Raw genomic sequence first — 6,001 nt, forward strand, 5'->3', positions numbered from 1 at the left:
AAAAAGAAAAGAAGAAAAAAAAGGAAGGCAGGCAGGCAGGCAAAAGAAATGTCCTATTTGTGGGGGAAAAAAAGAAAGAAAAGAAATGTGGGCACTAACAATATATATAAATGGTAATATATAAGTGGTCTTAAAGCCAATAGGATAGATGAACTCACCTTTGGCAAGAGTGCAGAAAGTGAGGCAGAAGGAGCCTTGAAGAAACCCAACACTTACAAGTTGAGTAGAGGAGGAAGAGTCAGCAAAGAGAATGAGAAGAAACAGCCAGAGGCAGAAGGAAAACCTGAGCGGTATCACAGAAGCCAAAGATGGGTATGTTTCCCCAAGGAAAATGTGGACAAGTGTCAAATGCTGCTGAGAGACATGTGACATGGAGGTGACCCTGACAAGAGTAATTTCAGTGAAGCGATAATCAAGGCAGATCTACTTACACCTCCCCCTCCCTGCCCTATCTACATGATTTATCACTTCTTTGATTCTCTTTCTTGGGTCTTCAGCAACTATTCCTTCCTTCGACAACTCTGTATCAAATTCAAACTTCCCTAGAGAAACGTTCTGCTGGAAAACCACTTCCCTCTCTTCTCTGTTGGGTAGAACCTCTGGGCCACATTACGCCTTCCCTATAGATTGGATGGTTCTTGGGTCACGTAGCCACCCAATCTGGTCACATGAGACCAGAACACATGTACCACATGATATCCATTAGCAAGGGGTGGCTGTATATAAAGGGAGAGTCTAAGTCCTGGACTGTTTCTAATACACTTTACTAATATTTAAATCAAAGGCCAATGAACACTTTTAGCAATGAAAGTCTAAGGAAGCTTATAAATTCTAAGCAGTTTACTTTTTCTCAACTTGGGATGGGTATCCAGATGTTCAATATATCACTGTTTTTTATATCTTATAATTAGTTTACAAAAATTATTTATAATCTCTCATTTAGATAATATATTGGAAGATTGACTATTTTTAGAGGAAAAACTACAATAGTAAAGAAAAACTGTTTATAGGTATGAAGTCACAACATTTAACACACTTAATGAGTTAAAGACAAAAACTGCCTAGAAGTAGCTTTTAAAACTTTTATGATACAATGTTGTGAAATGTTAAGAAAAGATAGCTTTTTTAACAGCATGCATTCATTCCCTATTAAAAAGAAGGAAAAAGTTTCCATCCAAAAAGATTCAGGCCCTATAATTTTAACCCACAGGAAAGCCAAGCTAAAATGAACAAACATCTAAAGGGAAGTTTACAGTGGAAATTCTGACAAATGTTTAACTACAGTGTCATGAACAGCACTGCTATTGCATGCATGCCTCTATATTCAAACTTGAATACACACATTCTTCATTTCAATTAATGGCCATAAAAATAGAGGATTGTGATACTTCAGTCTTTTATTTGTCATTGATAAACTAAACAATAAAAAAAGTAAAAGCATTAACACAAGCTGGAGTCAGAATATTCCACAAACAATGCCCTCACATTTGAAAGTAGGCAGAATACTAATTTACATCGTATAGTGCTCAAGTTTTTCAAGCATTTTCAAAATGTATTACTACTTTTTTTTTCGTTTTTGCTTTTTGTTGTTGCTGTTGTTGTTCTCATGGAAGGCACAACACTGGATCAAAATGACTTGTTTCATTTAATGATCCTAACAACCCAGTGAGCTAAGCTGGCTAGGTTTGATACTCATTTTGCAACTGAAAAACCCAAATTCACCAAAGATAAATGATTTGCTCAAAATGACATATATTTCAGTAACAGAGACTATATTCAAGTATATGTCTTATAGGCTACAAAAAGACCACTTCTCCCTCCCCTAAAGTTTACATTATTAATAAAGGATATTTGAACTGATTCAGCAGGGAACCTTATATATATATAACCTTATACATATTATAATATAAACCTTATATAATATATAATATAAATTATAAATATCACATAACATACTATGACTTCTAAATCTACTATCCACCCAAGTAACAGTTATATTAATCAATCAATGATTATCAGTTCTTAGCCATTCAATGCCCTACTATATCAGTGTATTACCAGAAAGTCAATTTTGACAGTTCCTTATGTTGCTGTATTATTTTTCTTAATGAGTACACAGAACTCTCATACTGCTGGTGTCACTGTTATTCCATCTTCAGAATTTTAAATGCTTTCAGAACCATTAACAATTAGTAATCATAAAATAATCTATAAATTACTTATTCATGACATTCATAAATAAGATCATATATTTAACACAAAATAATTGAACAAGAAGCTACTTTATTATACCTGACTAGTGTCCACCAACAGCTGAAAAGAACGATATGAATCACTGAGACTGTACAGTATTAGAGTTCTGTTTCATGACTTTACTACACGCACACAGACACACACACACACACACACACACACACACACACACAATGAATCCAATACATCTCCATTTTATTTATTTATTTATGTATTTATGTATTTATTTATTTATTTATTTTGAGACGGAATTTCACTCGTTACCCAGGCTGGGGTGCAATGGCGTGATCTGGCTCACCGCAACCTCCGCCTCCTGGATTCAGGCAATTCTCCTGCCTCAGCCTCCTGAATAGCTGGGATTACAGGCACGCGCCACCATGCCCAGCTGATTTTTTGTATTTTTAGTAGAGACAGGGTTTCGCTATGTTGACCAGGATGGTCTCGATCTCTTGACCTCGTGATCCACCGCGCCTGGCCTACATCTCCATTTTTAAATGGTGATTTACAAGGACCAAATCTCCCCACCTCCCATTTAATTAATGAGCTGTTCTCATGAGTAGGCTTATGAAGGCCACAACACCTACTAAATATTTGGATTACAGCCATGTAGTATCAGCATCTGCATCATTTCGTACAAAAGAAAACCACTGTCACTAAAAAATTAAGACAGTATATAATACTATTACATGTACTTCATATCTGCCTCAGCCAAACTCAGTAGACCATCTAAAAGCAAATGCACAATGTAGTAATAGTAAATAATATAAATAACCACCATTTATTGAGTACTCAATACATTCCAGGAACTGCCAACCTGCTTTAATGGCAACAACAGCAACAAAAATTGTAGCTAACATTTACTGAGCCTTGATGGTGAGCCAGGCAATGTTCTTTGTGGTTTAAAGAAATTAATTCACAACATCACACATTACAAATGGAGAATCTAAGATACACAGAGACTAAGTATTTCACCCAAAGTCACACTGGCAATTAGGAGAGGGGAGAAGAGAAAAAAAAGCAGTAATGGAGAAAGGAGATGGGAAGGAGAAGGGAAGTGGGAATAAGACAAAACAGGGAGAAAAAAATTAGATTCATTACCTACAAAACTTAACTGCCAAATAAATGCAAATACTCATTTTAAAGAAGATCCTTTCAAAGAAAACTGTAAGATAGCCATAAGGTTAAGGGTCTCCTATCTATACAATACAGGATCCTACTGAAAAAGCTTTTAATAAAGATGTACAGTGAAATGCTACCACTTCAGCAGCACATATACTAAAACTGGAATAATACAGAGAAGATAGCATGGCCCCTTTAAGAGAAAAAATTTGAAATATATAATTTTTAAATGTACACTGAAATTACAAATCCAAAAATCCACGAGAGAAATAATGAAGTCCAACTGATAATGCTATTAAGCAGAACATGAACAAACAATTCAGCTTGAGGATCCTTCAAACATTGACTTGAAGCTGCTTTCCCACTTTAAACAGAGAAATAACAACAAAAAACGACATAGCTTAAGTCAGTTAATACCTGGTCACCTGCTGAAACTACATATAAGGAAACCAAAGAAGGGAATATTGAATGAAGGTTTTTACGATGTAGAGATCTATCCTGTAGAACTGAACACAGACTATTTTCAAATAACTCAGGACACATCAAATGACAACTTGTGGTCCTTTGCAACCTAACATCTAGCCTCTTTTTGAGAATGATGAAGCTGAAACCCAAAAGTCACAATGAAACTTTTGGTTTCACAATTACAAGGATCTCAAAGAGCTTTTTAAAAATAAGGATTATATTGGTCGGGTGCGGTGGCTCACACCTGTAATCCCTGCACTTTCGGAGGCCAAGGTGGGCGACCACAAGGTTAGGAGTTCGAGACCAGCCTGGTGAAACCCCGTCTCTACTAAAAATACAAAAAAAAATTAGCTGGGCGTGGTGGCACATGCATGTGTTCCCAGCTACTCAGGAGGCTGAGGCAGGAGAATCACTTGAGCCCGGGAGGTGGAAGTTGCAGTGAGCCGAGATCACGCCACTGCACACTGGCCTGGCGACAGAGCGAGACTCCATCTCAAAAAAAATAAATAAGGATTATATCTATCAATATTTACCACATTAAAATTAAAAATGGGAAAAATTTTAACATTAATTCATTTCAATACAAGTGTAAATATTTTTTAAAACTACATTTTCCTCAAAAGAATTAGTAAGAAAAATGGCACCATTTTACACTTCTATATATCTCTTTAATGTCTCGCTTAATAGAAAGCAACTAGATTCTCAAACCTACTTTTGCTTCAATTTCTTGCAACTGTACAAGTAATGTAGATCCTGGAAAACACAGTATACTCATGAGAGAAGGAAAAGGAAAGCTAAAAGTAATACTAGAAGTATTACTAACAGTGCTAAGTATTACTATAAAATTAGTTTTGGCCTCACAGACCCCTGAAAAGGTTTCAGGAAACTTTGGGGATCCCCAAGGCGTGTTTTGAGAACCACTGATCTAGTATATGAAATACACACTCACAGAACCTGGCTCCAATGCTGACTTACCCTGAGAGGAGATTAAATCACTTAACTTCTCTAGATGTCAATCTCCTTCTCAATAAAGAAATCACCGGCCAGGTACGGTGGCTCACGCCTGTAATCCCAGCACTTTGGGAGCCTGAGGCAGCCAGATCACTTGAGGCCAGGAGTTTGAGACCAGCTTGGTCAACATGGTGAAACCCCATCTTGTACTAAAAATACAAAAACAAAATTAGCAGAGCGTGGTGGTGCACGCCTGTAGTCCCAGCTACTTGGGAGGCTGGGCCATGAGAAATGCCTTAACCTGGGGGAAGGAGGTTGCAGTAAGCTGAGATCATGCCACTGCCCTCTAGCATGGGCAACAGAGTGAGACTCTGTTAAAGAAAACAAAGAAAAAAAGAAGGAGAGGGGAGGGGAGGGGAGGGGAATCATTAAGAACAATACCTGTCTCCTGTATTCCATCCTAAAACCACCAGCCTGAAATCTCGTCTGTGATGGCACTGTAAATCCTCCTTTTTCAGCTTCCCTTTCAAAATCTTCCTTCTCTCACATTAAAAGGAGAAACATACTGTTCACTGATCCCAAACCTTAACACAGCTCACTTCCCTCCCTGTCACCAAAGGGTCACTTTGACTGTTAAGAAAATAACAACTAGAAAACAATTCTTTTGCAAATCTAGTAGTTTATCTGCTTTCAACAATACTGAAGGAGGATCTATCCAGTTGTCATCAAAAATAATTTTCTGCTGATAGGCTGATTTTTGACACATAACTCAGAAACAGTTTAAAGGACTGAGAGATGCTGCAATAAGAGAACACTTCCCATTCCTATCTCTTACTGAAGGAATAGAATTGGCTGGGCACAGTGCCTCACCTATAATCCCAGCACTTTGGGAGTCCAAGGCAGGTGCATCACCTGAGGTTAGGAGTTCAAGACCAGCCTGGCCAACATGGCAAAACCCTGTCTCTACCAAAATTACAAAAATGTGCCGGGCATGGTAGTGCACACTACAATCCCAGCTACCAGGAAGGCTGAGGCAGGAGAACTGCTTGAACCCAGGAAGCAGAGGGTGCAGTGAGCCGAGTGCATGTCACTGCACTCCAGTCTTGGTGATAGGGCAAGACTCCATCTCAAAAAAAAGAAAAAAAGAATTGATGCTAAATCCCCATTCAGGAAATAATCAATATTCACCCTGTATGAAGAGCTCATTTCTTTT

At 37.8% G+C, this 6,001-nt stretch overlaps 1 protein-coding gene and 1 pseudogene across 2 annotated transcripts in view; one reads left to right on the forward strand and one right to left on the reverse strand.

Annotated features, from left to right (window-relative positions):
- Positions 1-6,001, reverse strand: part of PPP2R5E (protein phosphatase 2 regulatory subunit B'epsilon) — a 173,130-nt gene that overhangs the window by 104,164 nt on the left and 62,965 nt on the right. The gene's annotated exons all lie outside the window — the stretch shown is intronic.
- LOC119472062 lies at positions 3,503-3,601 on the forward strand (annotated as a pseudogene).

This window comes from Cebus imitator, unplaced genomic scaffold, assembly GCF_001604975.1.
Source record: "Cebus imitator isolate Cc_AM_T3 unplaced genomic scaffold, Cebus_imitator-1.0 Scaffold83, whole genome shotgun sequence".
Lineage (NCBI taxonomy): Eukaryota > Metazoa > Chordata > Mammalia > Primates > Cebidae > Cebus > Cebus imitator.